A 25,477-nucleotide genomic window follows, 5' to 3' on the forward strand; every position below is an offset into this window, starting at 1 on the left:
GACAACATTTTGGTTTAGAAAAAGTAACAAGTACGTATATGTATAAAGAAAAGGGACCAACGCATGTTATTTCAACTTTTTGCACATTCAAAAGAAAACAGTGAGATGAAATACTATATTCATACCTAGGTTATGAGGAATTCTCGTTTTGGTTACCAACAGTCGTCATGGCCTGAAAAAAGCAATTGCGGGAATTATAACTACCAATTTTTATCGATGCTTGATTTAAACGCGAAGTGACAGATCGGTCAGGTATCGATATAAAAACGTACCATGGTTTTCGGCAGCGTGCGCTTGCTCAGCTGTCCGTGCAATAAAATTCAATTTGACGGGCCGAGTTCTAAGAATAAGTGTAAAAGAACGAGATAGTTAAAGATAAGTTAAACGATAGTTGCGTGAAAACGGTGCAGAGTCTGCTGTCTTCAACGTACACTCACCCGTGTGAGAATTCAAATTCGCTCTCCGTGAAGGGTCTTCGGTACGAGCACGCTCAGTTTTACCAACATAGGCCAGGCCGCAAGGGCATTTAATGAGGTAAATAACATTGCGACTGTCACACGTGGCTGTCACACGTAATGAAATTGAAGTTCCTCGACTGGGATGTTTTATTTCTTTGCCCTTGATTTTAGCGTTACAATTGTATCCACTGTAAATTCTATCCACCAGTCCATTGGAAGATATATTGATAAACATTTACAACCATTAGTACAGACCATGACTACATACATCAAGGATACCACTCACTTTCTAACCATTCTGGAAGACCACAAGCTACAATTCACTACCGACATGCTTCTTTGTACAATTGATGTTCAATCATTGTACACTTCTATCCCACACAATCTGGGGTTAGATGCAACTGCATCGTTTTTGATGCTGTCTGACATGGATGAAGGCTTAAAATTGTTTATCATGAAATTGTTAAATTTCACACTGTACCATAGCTACTTTATGTGGCAAGGACAATATTACATTCAAAGCTCTGGAACTTCTATGGGCAACTGTGCCGCACCGTCGTATGCAAATTTATTTATGCACAGATTTGAATTGGATAACATCTTGTGTAAGGACTACTGGATAAAGAATGTACTACTGTACAAGAGATATATTGATGATATATTCATTTTATGGAAAGGGACACAAGCCGAACTACTGCAAGCAATTGAAATTCTAAATCATGCAAATGATAGGATAAAATTTACGCACAATATACAGAGACACCAAATATCTTTTCTGGACACAATGATATGTAACAAGGAGGGAAAGTTGGAAACCAGCGTCTTTTCTAAACCCACAGACCGCAACAATCTATTACATTTCCAGAGCTTCCATCAACCATCTCTAAAAAGACATCTACCTTATTCACAACTTTTAAGAATCAAAAGAATCTCCTCCACAGATGAATCTTTAAAGGACAGTGTGCACACATGCATCACAAAATTCAAGGAGCGAGGATATCCCACGGAGATTCTTGAGGAAGCAAAACTAAAAATGATGAAAACAGATCGTCAAACTTTACTACAGACTCATCCTAAACCATCAAGCCAAGAACGGATGGTATTTGTTTCCAAATACTCAACTGAAAGTTCGAAAATAAATATTGAAAAATTGGCCAATTTTGACAATGGAGGATGATTTTAATAACATATTTCAACTTACGCCAAGATTTGCATATCAAAGGTCGCGGAACATCAAAGAAATTTTGAATAAAAAAACACAACAGCTATCAGAATCTTATAAGGGCACATTACCCTGTCACAACTGCTGCAATTGTAACGCTATAATCAAGGGCAAAGAAATAAAACATCCCAGTCGAGGAACTTCAATTTCATTACGTGTGACAGCCACGTGTGACAGTCGCAATGTTATTTACCTCATTAAATGCCCTTGCGGTCTGGCCTATGTTGGTAAAACTGAGCACAAGATCAAGACACGCATAATCGAACACAAGAGCAACATCCGAACGAAAAATAGTAAATCACCACTAGCGAGCCATTTTAACAATCACAATCATACACCGAGCCAGTTGGGATTTTTGATCTTGGAAACAATACCAGTATTACCTGGGAGAGATAACACACAATTTCCATTGCGAAGGGAAATATTTTGGATGACCTTCCTGAACACAAATTACCCAAAGGGTCTCAATGACCGGATGGATCTGAACTGCTTCTTATGAACTGTTTTTTGAAGCACACAATTGCACTTTATGAACTGTGAAGAACTAATACCTTTGAGTGTGTAAAATTTGTAATTTTTATTTATTGTTGAATTTTTTTGAAATGTTTACATAATTATTTTTTCCAATCATTTTAGTTATGCTCTCACGCGCATGACTACATGTGATAAATTCACATGACTCATGACTATTAGCTTTGACACTAGAGTCAGTACAGACCTTTAGATACAGTTATGCATCCTTTTAACTACACAGTTTAGAATGTCACGTTTCGGGTTTACATTCCCGTTGACTGTATGCACGTATATGTTTGCATCCCACGCCATCTTTGGCGTATTGAGATTGACGAATTTCGTCCGTCCTTTATTTTCACTATTATCACCACCGGAACAGTAATAGATACTTCCGGGTTAAATATGGCAGAACTCGCGGTATCCACTAACACGCTGTGCACATTGGCGTGCTCGTACCGAAGACCCTTCACGGAGAGCGAATTTGAATTCTCACACGGGTGAGTGTACGTTGAAGAAAGCAGACTGCACCGTTTTCACGCAACTATCGTTTAACTTATCTCTATCTATCTCGTTCTTTTACACTTATTCTTAGAACTCTGCCCGTCAAATTGAATTTTATTGCACGGACAGCTGAGCAAGCGCACGCTGCCGAAAACCATGGTACGTTTTCATATCGATACCTGACCGATCTGTCACTTCGCGTTTAAATCAAGCATCGATAAAAATTGGTAGTTATAATTCCCGCAATCGCTTTTTTCAGGCCATGACGACTGTTGGTAACCAAAACGAGAATTCCTCATAACCTAGGTATGAATATAGTATTTCATCTCACTGTTTTCTTTTGAATGTGCAAAAAGTTGAATTAACATGCGTTGGTCCCTTTTCTTTAAACATATACGTACTTGTTACTTTTTCTAAACCAAAATGTTGTTAAAATGTTTTTACATTTGAGCTTCCATGCATAATTGTACCTTGTTTATAATTGAAGGTGTCTCATTGTTGTTATATCAAACCGAATATGATCACAATAACAAACATGATCTCCTAATGTTCTCAAATATATGATTATGGTGGTGTTTATGTTTCTTCCGCAGATTAAGTACGCCCCTGAAGAAGGGCTAAATGCCCGAAATGCATTGGGCTATGTACCATAAGTGAATCATGAAATAATTGACATTGTTTATGAATGAAATCAAGATTTCAACGAATTCAAAAACTTTTTGAATAAAACTTTATTTGAATGATCTAAATTTGAAAGGAAATAGTTTTTTGAGTGCTTTTGAGGACGTCATTCCCTGTTGGAATAACGCTACTAATCATTGTTTACCTCTTCCAAGAATCAGAAGGAAGATCTCATATAGCACCGACATATACTAAATTACCTTCTTACACTTCGCTTTAATTTCAGTGCGACCGTTCTGCAATAAACTTTGTTGTTTGGGTACAGGCAATGGAACCAGGCAACCAGTCTGGGCGCGTGTACCGCTGATACAGGTTCCCATGAATCCTCTTCTGGACCGTAACCCTTCCAGGATACCAGGTACCACAACCTACCTCTCACCATCTTTGCTGGTAAAAATAGGACCCCATATAGGAAAGAGACCCTTTGCCACATCCACAAACTGTTGTAAGGCGGTGTCAGTCTGATCTGTACTATCAGTATCGATACTTCTACTAGCTCGTATGAAATCTAAATTTCGTTTAGTCAACTGGTGATTCTTATGATAGCTAGAAGGGGCTATATATACTGGAGGATAAAGAAAAGACAGGTAACACTGCCCTGCCCATCCTCAGGGAAGAAAAGTGTAAGCGTTCTTGCCGCATACAAAATACACATTAGGCGGAGTTATCAAGGGCGGGGTGCTATTGGTATGTAGAGAGTAGGTGTAGTTACATCTACTATCTCCTACCGTCACATGACCTTTTCCTCTATTACAAAATTAAGCAGTACTATTTAAAATAGGGACTGGCATTGCCTTGTCATCGGTAACATTACGGTCTTGGAAATACTGGAAATATTGCGTGGAGTTAAAGTGTTCAAAATCTAACATTTCTTCCTTCAACCAGGTAGCATTTTCATAAGTGGTATACACATTCATACAGGCATCTGGATCTAAAGATCCCTCTCCTTGGTTTCCCAGAGCGTCAAATCCCTGATGTTGTTCTATATATCTTAAAATAGCTTCATAATTCTTTTCGGTATATCTTTTGGGGTTGGCTACATCATGTAAATACATAAGAGATAACAACTGAAACCAGCCCTCACAACTTGCTAAGTGTGATAATGGCAAAGAAATTAATAATTCATGACGATGCATTATAGATGGCAAAAGGCCGCATACCCAACAGTTTGTTTTATTTGTGGTACTATGAGCTTGATGCAACATCTCAATGAACACATTTTTAGCATAGATCTCTCGATGTCTTTCCTTATGGGGAGGCAAAGTATAAAAGAAATGTTCAGGCGGAACTGCTGTAGTACCTAAAACCTTATGCATAGGATATTGAAATTCTAGATACATGAATACACTCATTAATATTATCATGATTACTGCAATAATTATTACAAAGGCTATCTTCACTCTGGTAGCCCAACCGGAAAACATGGGCATATTTTCAAGAAAAGGTCGGGGAGCAAGGGGTCGTTCATCTTCAAGGGCGAACCGAGCAAAGGGATACATCCTAGCTAGAAGTCCAAACTAAACTCTGGGAAAAAGGTACAAGCCAACTGCCAGAGGTTTTCTTCTTCCTGTGTCCGTCTAGAGCCTCACAGGCAGGCTCCTATCGTTCATCAAAAAGAACAACTTCACACTTTGATTCCACCGTTGCAATTTAGGCCCTAATGTAACACAGTCTTTCTTTCTGAACAGAGCAATGTAGCAGTTACAAGCTCTCAACAGTGTCTTTCTCAGTACCCCAGTAAAGAGCTAGCTTCAACCCTACAGCTCAAGTCTTTCCCTATCTCCTAGAATCCGAAACTGGGGTACCACGTTGTTTTCCGGGCCGTAAATTGTATCGAAGATGGCCAGGTTGCTCCTGGTCATGAAACAACACAGCAGTAGGGACATTCAGTGCAACAAAGCCCTCAAAAGCCTCTGAGGAATCAGCCTAATCTAAAGATTCAGGGACTGGGGCTGATTTGTCTCCTTGTGGTATCAACAATCCTTCCTCTTGCCTGATTTCAAGGGCATCTGAGAAAGGCACAAAACTCAACCTCCGCTCTCCTTCTTGCGTTTGAACTCCGTCTCGGTTCTGCTGATCAAGTGGGAGTGGGAGGGGCAATCTTTTCACGTGGGAGACGTGAATCCAGTGTTTCTTCCCGTCCACTTTCACTGATGTCCGTGTTGCCAACAGAATCTGGTAGGGACGGCTCCACCTGGGTTCCAAACTCGATTTCTGCTGATAATTTCAGACTAGGACCCACTGTCCTGTCCCCAAACAGTGTCCGGGACCCTCTGGCAGCGGCTGCAGTACAGCTGACACCTGTTGATGAATGGAACGCAAATCTTTAGTTAAAGCGTACAGGTAATCTGCCATCATAGAATAATCAATATCACGGAAGGACCTAGGTCTCGGGACACCCCACACATTAGCTGGTCGACAGGTGACAGCCCAGCTCGTGAATGAGGGGTTACTCTTAATGACATTAACGCTAGGGGCAAAGCATCAGGCCAGCTCAAGCCCGTGCTTTCTTGAATCTTTGCTATCTTTAACTTCAGTGTACCATTATATTTCTCAACCAGTCCTGCAGACTGCGGACGTCGTGCTGCATGAAATTTCTGTTTTATCTGTAAGCCTTCACAAATATATTTGACAAGGTCTGCATTAAAGTGTACCCCGTTGTCTGTCCAAATGACTTGAGGCAAACCAAACCGGGGCAGGAACTCTTTGATTAATTTGCAGTGGTCATAGCAGTGTTATCTTTGGTAGGATATGCTTTGACCCATTTACTAAAAGCACATACCACCACTAGCACATATTTGAGGTTATTCACCCTTTCGAGTTGAATATAATCCATTTGTATTACTTCAAACAGTAAAGAAGGAGGCGCAAAATTCCCACTAAGGACTGTCTCCCTCCCCCCAGGATTATGCTGTAAACAGACCATGCAGCATTTAACCACATGGGCAGCAGTTTTGGAAATATTCGGGTTATTCCACACAGGGTCTAGTAATGCACAAATGCCTTTTGCACCAATGTGAGCGGGACCATGGGCCATCACAACTACTGCATATACCAATGCATTGGGCAAAAGCCATAGCTGTTTTTCAGTCAAATCAATCCAACAATTGTTTTTATCCAACTTCCCTATTTCCTGTTCCCATTTTATTATTTCATCAGGGGTAGCTTCTTTCTGTAGTTCTCGAATACTTTCAATAGTATTGTCAAACACTGTTGTGTCCGCCACACACCTTGCTGATACATTGGGGAACATAGCAGACATTTTAGTTTGTGCTGTATCCTTTGCTACCTGATCGGCAAAGGCAATTCCCTCCCCTGTAGTATCAATGATTTTCTTGTGGCGCTACACTTGATAATGGCCACCTTCTCTGGTAAGGTTATGCATTCAACAATCTTTCGATCAAGGGGCCATGTTGTATTCTCTGAACATGGGAGGTAAGAAATCCTCGTTCCCTCCACAGCCGCCCAAAACTATGGGCTACGCCAAAGGCGTACTGGCTGTCTGTAAAAATATTTACTCTTAAACCTTCGCTCAGTTCACATGCTCTTAATAATGCTTTTAGTTCAGCTGCTTGCACTGAGTGATGGAAAACCAGGGCGGTCTCCACTGCAGTTCTGAGAGTAGTTATAGCATATGCAGCTGTGGTCAAGCCATCTGGTAATTTAAAACATGAGCCATCCACATACAACTCCCCTTGGGGTTCAGATAAAGGGGTGTCAATGAGGTCTACTCGTCCCTTCATTTCTTCTTCAGTCCGAAATATACAATCATGGACATCGTCCTTTTGATCACTCGAAGTGAGGGCTAGTAACATGGCTGGATTCAGAGGGGCACATCGTTTAATAGTAATGTAAGGTGCAAATAGAGTTAATTTGTAACCAGTCAATCGCGCACTCGTAAGGTGCTGAGTTTTTGTTAAATTCAATAATATATCCACAGCATGCAGTACCACCACTGTCAGGTCAATATTCAAAACAATCCCCTCCGACTGCCGAATGGCCACTGCCACAGCAGCAGTAGCCCTTAGACAGCTAGGAAGGGCTCTCGCAACATTATCCAATACTGCTGAAAAATATGCACAAGGTCGTTGCTTTCCGCCAAAACCCTGTGATAGCACTGAAAGTGAACAACCGTCCACCTCATGTACGTAGAGTACAAAAGGTTTCCGGAAGTCCGGAGTACCCAAGACGGGCGCAGAGCAAAGAGCAGATTTCAAAGAATCAAAAGCATCCTGACATTCATCCATCCAGGGCAAGGGTTCAAGCACATCTTTGGTAGTCAAATGCAACAAGGGTTTAGCAAAAAGAGAAAAATTAGGAATCTATTGGCAACAGTAGGAGGTTATGCCAAGAAAAGCATGAACATCACGTTGAGTACGGGGCACAGGCATGTTAGTAATAACAGTTATTCGTTCACGAGTTAGTCTCCTCCCCGCTTTCGACAGTAAATGACCAAGGTAGGTTACTTCCTGTCGACAATATTGAAATTTGGATAAGGATACTTTATTACCGTTAGGCTGCATGGTTAAATAAACACCGTCAGGAGAGCAGTAAATGCGAGCATGCAATTTCTTTAATATATCCAATCCTAACAGATTCTCGCCACAACTGGAAGTAAGCAAAAATGGGGAGTCCACAGTATTTGGGCCGATCGTAAATGGCAGTGGCTTAGAAATGGGGCTTACTACTGAGATTCCTGAGAAACCCACTGATACGTTATTTTGCCCAGACAGAGCAGCCCTTGGGACCAGTGAATGAGCAACAGAACTATTCATTGCTCCAGTATCCACCAAAAACTTCTCAGATGTCCCCATCAATTGCCCCTTTACATAAGGCCCCTGTTGGTCAACTGGTACTGATATGTGGCCCCTGCTCTGTCCGTGGCTGTCTCATGCGTAACCATTTCCCTCATGTCCGTCCTCCCGATAATCCTCATTGTAGTATTGTCTCCCTTGAGGATCATCAAAATAATTCCTTCCTGCCTCACCACCGGACATGTCCCCGCATCTCATACTATTCCGATCACTACCACCTCGTCCTCTTCCTCTTCCTCTGTTAAAAGCTCCCCGTCCATATAATAATGGACACTGAGCTTGCCAGTGTCCCTCTTGTCTACAATTGGAACACTGATTTATCCCTATATCCTGAGTCGGACCCATTCCTCCTCCCCGACCCATCATTACCCTTCTTGGAAATGAACCTCTTCCCACCCTTCCAGCATTTTGTCCCCTGCTAACCTGTTGCAGCAACACCCGGGTTTTTAACTCCTTAACCTTTTTATCAGACTTGTCCTTGCTCTCATTCTCCCGATGTTCATAATACTAGGCCATGCTAAGAATAACTGAAGGGGTCGAAGTGGTCCATGTACTTTCAGCAGCCTGTAATCGTGTCATTTGTTTCAGGCAACAAATTAGTGACAAATCTGTTCACAAATAATCGTATGCCACCTACCGTGGATAAGTCTTGTCCACTAAAATCAATAAATACCTTTTCAAACCGGGTGAAGAAATCAGACACACTTTCATCCTTTTTCGGTTTACAAGCCGTTAATTTATCCCAATCCACTTTTCGTGGGGGAATAAGAGTTTGCATGTATGTTATGATACGGGCGGGTATAGCTAAGATCTCATCTTTAGGTTTATCACCCGGCTTCCGATCCTTATGCCAAACTTTAATCTGATCCCAAGTCCCTCCAATTTCTGCAGCATGTTCTGAGTCATGTACCTGTCTCCATATATCTACTGGGATCAAAAGGCCGAAAAATAGCTCAATATCAGCTAAAATCATGACGGCCGAGTTTGCAGCTTCAGTTAATTCTTTATAATAAGCTGTAGGATTTTTACATGGGTCAGGAAGTTGGCTTTAAATGTAAGAACTAAGCATGGGCGGATTTTGCGGATTGGCAATCCGCGAACTTGCGTATTTACGGATTCGCAATCCGCGAAGATCCGCGAACTCTAGCGGACTTGCGGATTTTTCCGTTTTTTGTGTTGGCGCGTGTTCGCGCCGATTTTGGGACAAGTTCGCAATTGCGAACTTACTTTTCGGCTTGCAACGGCCGCGACTATGTTGTTTCTACGTCTGGTTTATCATCACAGGTTCACAGCACCCTCTGTTTCACCACTGCCACCCTCTGGGACACCCATGCCACCCTCTAGTACATCCTCACAGGCACCTATTAGGTTTATTTATTACTGTAGATTATGGTGGTTGAAAAAAGCTAGCACACCTGCCCTTCTTCAACTGCCATCAATTAATTTGTGTTTCATTAATGTGTCAGTAATTTTGAAAGTTCCAGTCTGGCTGGCACCTGCTTCCTTCCTTATCTGTAATTTGCTTTTTGTTGCAGTGAAATTTTTTTTTTACAGGACCTTTATGGTGCTATTCTATGAGCCTGCTGTTTGGGTCATAGCAGGGTCATAGAATTGTTGCAAACTCTGGAGGGGCCCATCAGGAAGCACTACCTTGAATGTTACTAATGTTAAGTTTGAACTTTTGCACCTGCTCATTGCTTTCATTTTAGCTAAAATCGTTTTTTTTGCAATTTCGCGCGTTATTTGGGGCGCGAATCCGTGCGAGATCGATTTCGGAAGCCGCGAATACGTGCGAATACAAAATTGTTTTTGTTGCGACGTGTATGTTCGCGTGATCTTGCGCGTGTTCGCGAGGCGCTTCTAGCTATTCGTTTGCCAAGTTACCCTATCGGTCGTACACGGGCGCGGCCATCTTGTTGGCGTGACGTAATTCCGTTTCCGCCCGCTATGTGTAATCTCGCAAAGTGTGCTGCTCGCGAGTACAAGTTCGCGCGTACTCGCAAGGAAAATCTCGCGCGAACTTACCCACGCGGTCGTGAACGGGCGCGGCCATCTTGTTTCTCATTCATTGCTATGGTTCTGGGCATGCTTTCTCTATCCTCTCTCAATCTCTGCCATCCTTTGCTTGTTTGAAGTTTTTTTGATCTAATTTTACTTATTATCTAACCCTCTATTTTTCTAGCTCTATATTTTTGTGTTTTCTGCAGCTTTTAGTTACTTTTAAACTACTTTTTTAAACTCTTTTATTTTCTTCTTCACTATTCTATTTCTTCTTTATCATTTAAGTTTATTTCTGCCCAGACCATGGTAAAGGGAGCCGGGAAGCACCCTGAGAAGGGGAAGGGTCCCGCACCCCGTGCCCGGCTCCCGTGCGGGCGTTTAAGGGGGGAGCAAGTGGTCCCGAGGGAGATCTTTAGCGCGGAGGAAGTGGCGGCACTGATCTTCCATGTCCAGCGCCGCCTCCCCAAGACGATCCTGGGAGGCGGCAAGATCGCGACCGGCTATGGCATCCGGGAGCGCCGCCAGCGGTGGGAGAAGGTGTGCCGGGCCATGTACAAGATCTCTGGGGTCCGGCGCACATATAACCAGGCCACCCACCGCTGGACCGATGTCATGGACCGGGAGCGGGACTTGCTGGACGCGCTCGGCGTAGAGGTCCCCGGGCTTGGTGAGTAGTAGTAGTAGTACATTTACTACTCTGTTTTATCCTGCTCTGTTATTTGCAAATCTTTGTTCTTTACCAAGAGCAATAATGCTGCCGATTACATTGAGGTAAATTATATTTCAAAATCTTCTATGCATTTCATTTTCAGGTGCACTGCTCTCCTTCTCAGTAGCCTTGCTTGCTACTATGCTTCTTTGTTTTGTATGTTGTGTTCAGAAGCATTTCATTGGCCTGAGAAATTATGTATCAGTGTACTGTAAAGATAAGAACTGCGTAATGCTAGACAGTAAGGGTCATATTTTCAATTACCGGCGCATCCCTGCAAAGTAGCAGGGATGCGGCAGTAATTGTGTGCCATGCCACCACCACCCATTGGCCCAAAACGTCACAGAAGCCTTACGCATCTGTGCCGTAAAGGCAGCGCATTGCTGGAGTTGCGTGCCAACGATGGCGCAGCTCCAGCAATGCTCTGGGGTACCCTATCTCCCCAATGCTGCATCAAGCCGTACGTCGGCTTCAAGCGCGCAGGGTTTGAGTCATGCATCATTGTCATAAAAATGACTGATTGACATCTTGTAGATTTCCCTCAGCCACTTTTAGGATTCGTTCCTGCGCAGGTACGCCCTCCCTTGCGCCGGAACGCCCCCTGATGGCGCAGGGCTTTACAACGTGATGCATCGCCCATATGCCCATATGTGTTTTTTTTTTTAATATATACGCCGCACCAACACCATGGCGAGTCTTTTGTTCTGCCGCTGCGTCAGAAAAGGCACGCAACAATGGAGGAAAATCAGCCGCAACTTCCGCAAGGGACTTATAAATCAGCCCCAACAGACTGAAGTCCAGTGTCCTTCATTTAGACAGTCACATGGCTATCAGAAGAAATAGTGGCGGTGGTGGCGGGTGGATTGATAGTTTGAGTATTCACTGATCTGCAAGCAGGATGGACTTTGTCTGTCACGTGTTGTGCACTACTGCCTGCAGTGCCAGGCCTAGGCAAACCTCTTTAGTAGTCTGTTTATTGAGTTACATAGGAACTTTCTAAGTCAACGTTCCGCAAATCAGGCAATACGAATAACGTAGTATACCACATGAGATAGATCCCGTGGAATAGTTGTCTATCTATTTGCTATTTTTCCAAAATATGTTGTTATTGTTCTTTTGAAATGTTTGATTTGGTTGAAAAATCTCATCCATGTTTTATGGTTTTTCTTTCTTTCATGTTGTACATCAGCTCCCCCCAAGGGCAAGAGGACACAGGAGGAGGGTGCTGAGGATGCAGGCCAGGATCGGGCAGGCGAGGGCTCCTTTGCTGGCCCCAGTAAGTTTACATTTTACTAAACAGTACCTATTTTTTCCTAGCGTTCCTCATTCGATTTTTTCTAAATCGTCTTTGATCTTCTTGTAGACTGGATATAAATTCTTATCCTGCCTCGAATATGACTCCCTGTGGTATTACTAGACTATTCTTATTAGTCTGTCTGTGTAGCTAACTAAGATTGGACATTTGGCAATTCCATTGGACTCCCATTATATTCAGCAATACCTCTATGCACTGTCTCCTTACTGACTAGATAGTGTGGCAGAGTCATTCAGCTCCCGAAGTCACCGATTATAGATCCCCAATGATCTCTAGATTATCGTACGCAGGACAAGAGAGTAGTACGGAGTCACAGCACAGTCAAGAAGTGTCAGAGGCACTCATGCTTGCAAAAATGCCAAAACCTTTAGCTCATCCACTCTAGTCTAGAGGAACAAAAACCACAGAGTCTATTTAAGTGTAAAAGCTTTATTAAAAGTAAACACATTTATTGAAATCTACTTTGTCATAAAACTATTTAACTGTAAACGGAAAAGTGGTTAGTGCTGACGATTAATTGGACACATTTCTTGTGGTCGAGCCGAACTCTCACCTACTTTGAACTTGATCCTGGTCGTGTTCTTAGGACTCAGGAGTCAAGCTTCTGTCTGTTAGGAGAACAAGTGGTGCGTGTTAAAAATCAAAAGCAAGCATTCATCAGTTGTGCATAAAAGTGCAGCAAGACAACAGCCTTCCCTGGAAAATGGGACATTTTTACTATGGAGTAGACAGTCACAAATTATTACATTGTATTCTGTTTTTTTAACATTTCTCCTAGACCAAATATTATATAGTAGTGAGTGGTGTATTCTAACTTTCTTAAATGTACTTTGTAGGTGTAACATCTGGTGACGGGGCCAGCGCGGAGGTGGCTGATGTGTTGGACTTGGACTCGGAGGCCTCTGGGGAGGATGCGGCGGTAGAAGAGCTGGTGGCCGTTCCTGTGGGGGATCAAACGGTGGTGGCGGAAACAGGTAAGCTATATATTCCTTACTTATTGAGATTGAAGACTGCATAGTGTGCTTTCTGCACGGGTGTATTACAATTACAAATCAACCAGGTAGTAGCCTCCTCGAAATGTACTTCGACTTAGCTGTGAAGTTTTTGGTGAGAAGAATCCCAATAAGTTCTTAGACGAACGTGATGGATGGGATGAACGAAAAGCGAAAGAAGGGTGTAAGTAAGTGGGACGCGAACTTGTATGATGGCTGGCAAAGAAGAACGATATGTGTTTGCTTGGACCCAGAGGTGGCTGGGAAGGAAAGAATATGGTATGGTGCATGGCTGGGTCAATGATGAAGCAAGGATGGGTGGAAGGACAGCAGCCTGGGTGGGTGAAACAGAAACTGTATGTGTGCGTATACTTTGAATGAATGGATGCCTGGAGCATGGTATTCTCTGACTCTTACATAGCAAATGTGTATCTAGAGAGAGTAGATGGTCGCCAGGTGAAGTAAGTGTTACCTTGAAGAGCATGTACCACCGCACCCGCACGTCCGTCCCAGTGCAGGGAAGGCAAGGAAAAGAAATTGTAAATGTGTCCAATACTACCATGAATAGTAGCAGTACTTTGTATTGCGTTTGCATTCACAGCATATATCTGGTTATTACGGTGGACACTCCGTACCTCTCTTAATAACTTTAGTTTACTTGTAGTACGTCATTCATGTGTGGGTGTATCACTGTGTTCACTCAATATTAAGCAAAGCACCTAAAGTCATCTCATCTGTCATTAAATACGTCCCATGTGAAGTGATAGATAATCAAATTAGTTAGCTTCTTCAGTTTCCTTTTCTAGTACTCATTTGCACTGTAGGGTGAAAGGTAAATTAATTAAGCAGTTGCCCTTGTAACAGAGTATTCTCAGTGCCACCCGTAATAGAAAAGTAATAGCTTCACCACCTGCATGTACTGGACCGGTACAGTAACGCAAGTCTGTCTCCATCATCATGGTGTGCAACTTTTTTTCTCGGGTGCAACTTCACTGTGCTGTGTCCATGTCATTCTGCCGGCTTGCATAAGATAACGTACCCATTTCCCTAAACAAGAGAGAAGAAGAAGAATAAGACTGGTGTACTGTCATAGTCGACTGTAATGGAAGTCCATAGTGGTCGTAGAATTAGTTCATTAAACTACCACTACTGTTAGAGCAAGGATGCAGAAGTGGGAGGGTTACATAGATACTGTCCTCAATAGTTATGTACTGTGCTTTCAATTTGCTACTTGTACTCTGTGACCCAACTTTCGGCTCAATCACTTTGTGTTATTAATAAGGAGCATTGGTTACAGACTATGTCTTTCTTTCTTCATATAGTTGCTCCTTCCAAATCAACAACAAGGAGGGAGCAGGCTAGATTGGCCCGGCAACGGAGGCTGGAGGCCACAGTCGCCGAGTATCGGCGGCTGGTGGCCCTGGAGGAGGAGGAGGACACGCAGTCGAGCGGGGCAACATCTTCGACTGTGACCACTGCATCCTCCTCCGTGACTAAACCAGCGGGACCGAGCCGGGCTAAGAAAGCCGACCGCCACCGCCAAGCACCCGAAACACCAGCTGCCCCCCACAGGAGCTGCAAGGAACGCCAACACCGCCTACGAGTCCGCATGTCCAACCTGGAGCAGGAGGTCCTGAGGTATAAGACCTTGGTTAAGGGCCTCCGCTCCGAGCTTGCCACCCTCCGCAAGGAGTATGATGCCCATGCCGCATCATGCACCAGCACCAGCACCCTCCAGTAGTGGAGTGTCCCTTGCCCTTTTTTTATAGACTTTTGGGGGGTGGGATTTGGGAGTTGGGATCGTTTTGGGACGTTTCAGAGACAATCGTTGGGGTTAGGGTGGGTGAGGGAGATTATTTTGTTAGGGATAAATAAATATATTTTTCAACTACTTTATCTGACCATACCTGTTTTTTACTGCTTTTCAGTCTGGTGGGTGGGGGGCGGGGGTGTAACAGTAACTTTGTTTTCCTGAACAGTCGTAGGACTTTAGTAGTACAACCGTCAAACTCTTGTCTACTCCGAAATAATACTCCATTATACTACCTCCCACCAAACGCTTATCTTACCTGTAATTTGTGTTAGAAATTAGGGCTAGGCCCAGGGCTGGCTCCAGGTGAAATGGGGATTAACGTTGTCATTCCTGGGCGGGTGACATTTCCTCATTGCGGTGTTACTAGTGGTGTGACACAGTGGCAGTTGCATGCCTATGGAAAAAAAGAAAACGAAACCTTGTTTGTACTCCTTACTGTAGCATTACAACGGTTACGGTACGATCGAGAAAATAGCAGGTGACAGTACACTAGAACAGTGCCATAATGTAGCCTAACAAATGGTAAAGTATTGCAAGTATAACTAGTACTTGCGTTGAATTTATTTGACATTGGCTACTACTACTAGAAGATATAGTACTGAAGCTGAGTAAGTCTAGAAGATATCCTCGTATTCCTTCACCAGCCTGTTGCTGCTATCACCTTATCCTCCCCAGCAAGTGTGTGGAATTATTGATGTCATTTTAGTCAGACATCAAGCAAAACAACACAGCCCGGGGGAAGAGGGTTAGGGTTTGTAAAATGGATGGGAATGGGGGTTTCTTTTTGGGTAGGTTTTGTTGAGAGAAGAAAAAAAAAGCAGAGCATGGACAAACAATAATTGAAGATACAGAGTTTACAGACAATCTTTGGTTACAAAGTAAAGGTAAGCACATGCAGTCACACTCATAGAATAAAAGACAACAATGGATACTGTATCTGTATTGCGTATGTTGTTGGAGTTGTCCTGTTGAAATTGGTAAGTAAGTTGCATGCAGCAAACAATTCCTCTTATTGGCGGCACTCCTCCATTCCAGCTGACGCTTCGTCCATCAATGTGGTGGTGACCACTGACAGAAGAGACACCCTGTCCACTGCCTGCCTGGCGGATGTTGACTGAAACCCGGCCTGTAATTATTGAACGGAAAACAGGAAGTGCTATTACAATACCACTGATAAATAAATAAAAGGTATGTACGCTGTGTGGTTCAAAAAGTCACACTTTGATTTCCCTAATAGACAGTACAATATTTTTGAAATTGCGTGCTCTGTCTGAGTCACCTTTTTAAGGATCAATAAGTATGGCCAAAATATTATAGCGGATCTTTCCCCTCAAGGTGGGTGTACTACTGTGTTTTAGAACAAAATTTGACCTTCCCAGCAATGCTCCCACCAAGACCCTTACTAAAGCCAGTCGCAAAAATGTAGAAGAACCCAATCATATCTCCAAAAACGATGCCTAGCAGAAAAATGGTTACAAAACGTACTTTGAAAGTAACAGTAGACCCAAATACAGACCGTGGATTGTATTCAAACCACTTGCCTGCAAGCAAAAGTATCCATAGCCAGCATCGCTCCAACAGTGCTCTACAACAACAGAACCGCGTTGCAATAGAACCCCCCTAAACACATGCAATCCTGCTGCTAGGGCTAACCCTAACGAACCCTAACTTACAAAAAGTGCCAAAACTGGTGTTTCCTTATGGATTTTGTCCAACTAACTTCTAGCCGGTATTAGACCTTCCCAGGAATGCCCCAGGCAAGACCCGCCAACCCACCCGCAAAAAAACACCCGACAACACCCCCAAACAGCGAAAAAGCTAAATCTCATACTTACAATATCTCTCGGCCTTCGGTCCAAAGTAACGCGCTGTGCAGCTAGGTCATCATCAATCATCATAACTCCTGTTTTCCACCACGGATTTCCTGAAAAGCAAATGCAATCAAGATTAGACTGTCGCAGCAGTGCTTCGACAGACACCAAAAATTACACACAAACCCCCGGAACCCCGCCAAAGAGCACCTCAAAGGCAAGCAAGTCAGCAAAAACGGCAAGAAATTTCCACCTCATATTTGGTCCAAAACACTTTTGTCCATTATTAGAGCTTCACAGCAATGGGCCCAAAACCGTCAACTCACCCGCAAAGAAGTACAACACCCCCACAAGTGCTGAGTCTTTCTTCATTGTGCGTAATCCAGCACTCTGCTTGGAGGGAAATCGCAGTCTGGAGGAGGAGGATAGAGGAGCATGTTCTTCAGAACTTGTGAACCTGAGGAATGTAGACTGCGGCACCTTCAAATCAATAAGCAAACAAGTGAAGACAGTTCTGATGATGGTCTTGTTTTTGGGATTAGGTGATTAAAGTTTGAATTAAATTAACTGTGCAAAACAAAGAAAGAGAGACACAAAGCACACAGGAATAAAAGTGAATAAGGACGAAAAAGAAAGTTCTTGATTGATTGTCTCATTTTCAGGGCTCGGTGTCAGGGAATAAGAACAAGATTTCGTCATCATACTCTGCGAATTCAGGCTGGATGAGGTCAGTGGCACCGAACAGAGAAAAAATCCCCTCATCTACGTTGCTGTCCTCATCGTCTTCATGTGGCGTGCTTTCTCGCACTTTGTAATCTGGTGGTATGAGGTGCTGATTCATCTTGATCATTGTCAGCCGCTCCACATTTTTGGGCGATAGGCGGCTCCGTTTGGCAGTTACAATGCCACCAGCAGCACTGAAAACACGTTCAGAAGACACACTTGCGAGTGGGCAAGACAAATAGTTTATAGCCAGGTTGTAGAGCTGTGGCCACAATTGTTTTTTGCCATGCCAATACTGCAATGGCTCCTCATTAAGAAAGACCACTGTTGAGTCATTCAGATAGTCCTGCACCATCGACTCAAGGTCATCAACTGTTCCTCCACTTTGCTTACTTTTTGCTGTGCCTGTGACATTTTTTAGAGAACCATACCCCATCAAACTTAGCCAATCCTCCTCCCCAGCCACTGTTAGTGTTGTCATTGTGTGTGGTGCAGATGATCCAGTTGCCGGTGTCTTTAACGGCTGAGAGGTCACTTGTGCCCCAGCCACAGGTGCAGAAGTGGATTCTTGTGACTGCGGATGGCCTGCTGATGCTGATGCTGATGTACTGGCTTCTCCTTCAATAACCTGCCGTTCTTTTTCAAACCTCTTGGCTGACCAGGCTAACCAATGTTTGTACTTTTGAACATCTGCATCAGCGAAAGGAAAGAATGCGTTGTCTGCCAGCGCCTTTTTGTAGCGTGGATCCAGAATAGTAGCACAAATGTAATGCTGATCTGAGTTGATGTTTTTAAGACGTTCATCACCACGTAGGCGATGTAATAATTTCTCAGACAAAATGAAATGGTTTTTTTTTTTTTCATCTTTTTCAAACTCAGAAGAAACCGCCATCAGTTGGTGCTCCAGTATGCACAACAATGGGATAGCTTTTCCCAAATTACAGTCCTCCTGGCTGACTGCACGCGTGAAGAACTCAAAAGGACGAAGCATGTCTGTCAGGCTTTTAACTATGGCCCATTGCGCCTTACTCATCCGCAGGTCCTCCTTCTGAGATGTAGCCTCTGTCAAGAAATAGTGATCGAGTACCGTATACTGCTCATGCAGACGCTCAAGCATGTAGAAGGTTGAGTTCCAACGTGTTGCCACCTCCTGGATGAGTGCTTTCACTGGCATTCCACGTTGAAGTAGCAGTCTCCGCAGATGCTTCCGGGCCTTAAAAGAATGGCTGAAATGGTTGCACATTTTGCGGCAGGTGGCCATTACCTCGAACGCTGGACTCTCTTTATCACTCAAGAATTTTTGAACTACCAGGTTGATACAGTGCGCCAAACACGGCACTCTAACATGGTGACCCTGTGACATGGCCTTAACTACATTGGCGCCATTATCCGTGGAAACATAACCAATCTTGCGTTTTAGGGGGGATAGCATTGACAACACCTTTTTGTCAAACTCTTCCAAAAGGTTTTCTGCTGTGTGACTTTTCTCCAAGGCAAACATGGCTAGTGTTGCATGTTTCCGAGCAGCTTTGAAAACTTGGTCCGGGTCAACACCTGCGTTTAGCTTTGCTATAACACCTGAAAAAGAGACCCAGTGTGCAGTGATGCACATGTAATCATCGCCTGGGCCACTGGTCCACATGTCTGTTGTCAGATGTATTGTGTGAACAGCACTCTTCTGCAAAGCTGCCCCAATCGCCTGCAGCACATCTTCATGTAGTGCTGGAACCGCAACTCTGGCAAAATAGAACCGGCTCGGAACCTTCCATTTAGGGCAGAGCGTTGCAACTAATTCAAGAAAACCTACCGCTTCTACAAAAGAAAAAGGTAGAAGGTCCACAGCTAGCATTTTAGCCAGCTTAGTGTTATACAGACGCGTCAGTGGGTGGTTGCGTTCATATGGCACGTCTGAAGTAAGCATTGTTCTAATGTTGGCCTGGACCAAGCATTTACGGGCTGATAATGACTTCGTTGACCCAATTTTGCTCGCTGGTGAACTTTTGTGCGTTGGTGTCTCACTCGCTCCAACACTCTTAGTGTGCCTCACATTGGGTGTGCTGCTGAGAGGGGTACTGGGTGTAAGGGAAGTGTTTGACACGTCTTCTTCCTGCTCGTCAACATCAGATGAAACATCAACGTTTCCTTGATTTTGGCCTTTCTTGATCGCAGCTAGGTGCGCAAACCATTGGACACCGTGCTTTCTGTCAAGATGACCACTCTGGCCGCCGGTACCATAGTTGCTACCTGGCTTACCACGACTAACTGCAAGCTTACAAAGGGTACAAATGGCAAACCTTGGATTTTTGGGACAAACAGTAAAGAAGTCCCAAACTGGGGACTTGAAGTGTCTGTGGGACCTGGAGGAGGCGGCGATACTGGTGGTGGTGGTGGTCATGAAGCTAATGCCAGATGAAGTGGAGGATCTGGATTGGCCAACTTTTGTACGTTTTCCACTTTCACCGCCACTAATTAAGGTCGAGGTTGACGCAGGTCTCTTCTTGCCAGAAAGAAATATGGAAGCGGGACGAGTTGGTGTACTACTTAACTCCAATGATTGTGGTGTTTCCACTGCCTCCTCATCGACAACATCATCATCATCACGCGCAGCAGCTCTTCGGGCTAGGGTCAAAATGTCTGTTTGCTGCATGCCCGCTGGGGCTGCAGTGACCTTTATGATGACTGGGTCGTCGTTGGCAGAGTCTTCATCAGCAGCAGTATCCGCCACTTCTTGTTGAGCCTCATCACACTCCATAAGTCTGAGACTTTGGACGAGCTTCCTTTTACGCTTAAGTACCTTTGTTGGATCATGGTGTGCCTCACTCTCAGACGGCTGTAGTGCTGGTTCCCAAGTTTGATCCGTATCATCAGAAGGAGGTGTGCTTGAAGAGGATGTAGACACCACCCTTGATCTCTTCCTTGCTAGGGTTGTGGAAGACAATGAAGGATCATCAGGAGGAGTGGCTTCCTCAAATGATACCTCGCCTTGATTGTCGATTTCCTGATGTGCCCCTACTTCGGGAGGAACAACTATTGTGGGCACTTGTTGTGACCCTCCATGCACCTCTGCATGCGCATCTCCTTGCGCTGCCTCTCCTTCCACATGTACTTGGGCTTGTACTTGCACATGTGATTGTTGTTGCCGCTGTGGTTGTTCAACACTCGTCAGATGAGCTACAACAACCTGTGTTGATTGAGGGACATTGCTGCTGCTTTCTTGCGATGAGCCAACATCACTGGTCGATGGTGATTGAAGAAGTATACTGGCTGCCTCTGCAGCACTCAAGGGCTTGGACTTAAGTTGGCGTGGTGGTGGTGGTGGCACTGAGCCCAATGGAGCGGGGGTGCTGCTGCCAGCTTGGTCCCCAGCAGATCCCGCTGCAGCTGCTGCAGGCATACTTTTTTTTTTACTCACAAAAAAAGGGGCGGGCGGCACACCAGTGTCCTTGGTAACTTGCTTCTTCTGCTCCTTACTGGCACCTTTCTTGCTAGAGGAGCTACGGGTTACTTTTTTTGGGGCCATCTTCTTCAGAGCAGGTCAGCAGGCAGCAGTTGCACGAGTTGCAGAGGGTTCTGTGTCCAGACGTGACGTCGCGTGACGTTATGCTGCACACACCGCTGCAGGACTTCTTCCTGGCACTGGTGGTTCTATTGAGTCTTCTTGTGCACCTAAAAGCAATGGAAGACAGAGGAACATCAGTTCAGTTATACACCCCAAAAAATCGACAAAACACAGAAAAATGAGCACAATCCCATGCCATCCATGATGTTTACATTGAAGACACCCCACAGAAAGACTAGGGACATGCAAGTATGCAACACTCACTACCCCTGGGCATAAGGGATGAAAAGTAGGCAAAATAAGTGCAGGCCTCAGACACTGCCTCTCCTCAAAATGGCCCCCTTACACCCCAAGCACATGTTGCCTGTACCAGCCAGCACTCAAGATGGCCACCACCACCACCCACATGGCCAGTCCACATCAACAGTACACCCCCAAAAAACAGAAAAACAGCCAGAAATCACCACAATCCAATGCCATCCATGATGTTTACATCAAAGAGAGTGAGACAACACCACAGGCACACTCAGTCCATGCACCACCACCACCCCTGGGCAAGCAAAAGGCCACACCAGCAGCCCCCCAAAAACGACAAAAAACAATAAAATAAGCACAATCCCAGCCCATCCATGGCCTCAATTATGTTTAAATTCAAGAAGACACCCCACAGAAAGACTAGGCCCATGCAACACTCACCACCCCTGGGCAAAGGGCCACACCAGCAGGCCCAAAAAAACGACAAAAAACAATAAAATCTGCACAATCCCAGCCCATCCATGGCCTCAATGGTGTTTAAATTCAAGAAGACACCCCACAGAAAGACTAGGCCCATGCAACACTCACCACCCCTGGGCAAAGGGCCACACCAGCAGGCCCAAAAAAACGACAAAAACCAATAAAATCTGCACATTCCCAGTCCATCCATGACCTCAATGGTGTTTAAATTCAAGAAGACACCCCTCAGAAACACTAGGCCCATGCAACACTCACTACCCCTGGGCATAAGGGATGAAAAGTAGGCAAAATAAGTGCAGGCCTCAGACACTGCCTCTCCTCAAAATGGCCCCCTTACACCCCAAGCACATGTTGCCTGTACCAGCCAGCACTCAAGATGGCCACCACCACCACCCACATGGCCAGTCCACATCAACAGTACACCCCCAAAAAACAGAAAAACTGCCAGAAATCACCACAATCCAATGCCATCCATGATGTTTACATCAAAAAGAGTGAGACAACACCACAGGCACACTCAGTCCATGCACCACCACCACCCCTGGGCAAGCAAAAGGCCACACCAGCAGCCCCCCAAAAACGACAAAAAACAATAAAATAAGCACAATCCCAGCCCATCCATGGCCTCAATTATGTTTAAATTCAAGAAGACACCCCACAGAAAGACTAGGCCCCTGCAACACTCACCACCCCTGGGCAAAGGGCCACACCAGCAGGCCCAAAAAAACGACAAAAAACAATAAAATCTGCACAATCCCAGCCCATCCATGGCCTCAATGGTGTTTAAATTCAAGAAGACACCCCACAGAAAGACTAGGCCCATGCAACACTCACCACCCCTGGGCAAAGGGCCACACCAGCAGGCCCAAAAAAACGACAAAAAACAATAAAATCTGCACAATCCCAGCCCATCCATGGCCTCAATGGTGTTTAAATTCAAGAAGACACCCCACAGAAAGACTAGGCCCATGCAACACTCACCACCCCTGGGCAAAGGGCCACACCAGCAGGCCCAAAAAAACGACAAAAAACAATAAAATCTGCACAATCCCAGCCCATCCATGGCCTCAATGGTGTTTAAATTCAAGAAGACACCCCTCAGAAACACTAGGCCCATGCAACACTCACTACCCCTGGGCATAAGGGATGAAAAGTAGGCAAAATAAGTGCAGGCCTCAGACACTGCCTCTCCTCAAAATGGCCCCCTTACACCCCAAGCACATGTTGCCTGTACCAGCCAGCACTCAAGATGGCCACCACCACCACCCACATGGCCAGTCCACATCAACAGTACACCCCCAAAAAACAGAAAAACAGCCAGAAATCACCACAATCCAATGCCATCCATGATGTTTACATCAAAGAGAGTGAGACAACACCACAGGCACACTCAGTCCATGCACCACCACCACCCCTGGGCAAGCAAAAGGCCACACCAGCAGCCCCCCAAAAACGACAAAAAACAATAAAATAAGCACAATCCCAGCCCATCCATGGCCTCAATTATGTTTAAATTCAAGAAGACACCCCACAGAAAGACTAGGCCCATGCAACACTCACCACCCCTGGGCAAAGGGCCACACCAGCAGGCCCAAAAAAACGACAAAAAACAATAAAATCTGCACAATCCCAGCCCATCCATGGCCTCAATGGTGTTTAAATTCAAGAAGACACCCCACAGAAAGACTAGGCCCATGCAACACTCACCACCCCTGGGCAAAGGGCCACACCAGCAGGCCCAAAAAAACGACAAAAAACAATAAAATCTGCACAATCCCAGCCCATCCATGGCCTCAATGGTGTTTAAATTCAAGAAGACACCCCTCAGAAACACTAGGCCCATGCAACACTCACTACCCCTGGGCATGAGGGATGAAAAGTAGGCAAAATAAGTGCAGGCCTCAGACACTGCCTCTCCTCAAAATGGCCCCCTTACACCCCAAGCACATGTTGCCTGTACCAGCCAGCACTCAAGATGGCCACCACCACCACCCACATGGCCAGACCACATCAACAGTACACCCCCAAAAAACAGAAAAACAGCCAGAAATCACCACAATCCAATGCCATCCATGATGTTTACATCAAAGAGAGTGAGACAACACCACAGGCACACTCAGTCCATGCACCACCACCACCCCTGGGCAAGCAAAAGGCCACACCAGCAGCCCCCCAAAAACGACAAAAAACAATAAAATAAGCACAATCCCAGCCCATCCATGGCCTCAATTATGTTTAAATTCAAGAAGACACCCCACAGAAAGACTAGGCCCATGCAACACTCACCACCCCTGGGCAAAGGGCCACACCAGCAGGCCCAAAAAAACGACAAAAAACAATAAAATCTGCACAATCCCAGCCCATCCATGGCCTCAATGGTGTTTAAATTCAACAAAACAGTTGTATCATGCACCCATAACCAACCCTGGTCCTACTGGATACTGTGGCTACCCACAATATAATTTATTTAATTTTCTGAAAAAGTTCCAAAATTGTACTTGCAGCAACTGTAATGCCCCAAACAAACTTACTTGTGAAAGTTGATTTCTAATCCAAAAGTGATCCAAAGACAGTCAAAAAGGCCTCAAATCCAAATATCCAGCAGCACCCACAAAAAGTAATCCTTCCAGCTCCAGATCCAAATGAAAGTGACCAGGAGATGGACAAAGCACTGGGAGGAGCCTGCTGGACAGGAACAGGAAGTTGGAGACTGTGGGGCACTTCCTTCCTCCCCCCCCCCCCCAAAATGGACTCCTTGCAAAAAAAAAGGCCATGCAAATGTCAACCTGAGGAGTGATTCTGATAAAAATCATAATTTTCTGAAGGTTTATCCTGTTTGCTGGTGATTTTCTTGTGCGAAATTGCAAAATCTCTATTTCGCAAGTGCGAGATTGTTCCTTTCCGCCGCAACTACATGTTCGCAATTGCGAACTCTCGCGAGGTGTGCTGTGCAAGGTGGCAAGCCGCGAGTACGTATTCGCGGGCGACAAACTCCCGCGGGAACACGCAGCAAGATCTAAAATGGCGCGTCACTCGCAAAGAAAAACAACTCGGCAAACGCTAAAATGACGGAAAGTGAACGCCGTGCACCACGCCGCGCGCCGCAACCAAGCAAAAAATCCGCCGCGAGCGGATTCACGGATTTTCGACAAATTCGCGAGCGTTCGCGGATTGCGGATTTGCCGAAAATCCGAAAAATCCGCGAGCGGAGCGGATTTTACGCCCATGCTTAGTAAGAACCTCACTTTGCTTCCAAGGGGTATAAACCCACTGCTCTTGGAAACGTGCCTCTACACGATTTCTGGTCACTGTTCCACCTCCATCTCTTACTTCGGGAATCTCTGGATGGAAAAGAGGATGCACTTCTCTCATGGAATGTTGTGCCCCCATTCTGAACATTTCCTATGCATTCGTTCTCGGTATTGTATCAGGGTCTCAACATTCTGGAATACTTCTTCGACTTGCAATTTGAACTTATAAGCTCGATCCCTGATATCCCATAATATCTGAGGAGCCAGCCCTTCTTCAAAACATTGTTCCCATAAAGAAATTAATCGAATTGCCATGTGTTCTAGCGCCAATTGTTGCGTAACTGATTCAAAACCTTTCATAGTACTCCAAATATCTTCT

The sequence above is a fragment of the Lissotriton helveticus genome, chromosome 5_1 (assembly GCF_964261635.1).
Source record: "Lissotriton helveticus chromosome 5_1, aLisHel1.1, whole genome shotgun sequence".
NCBI classification, from domain to species: Eukaryota; Metazoa; Chordata; class Amphibia; order Caudata; family Salamandridae; genus Lissotriton; species Lissotriton helveticus.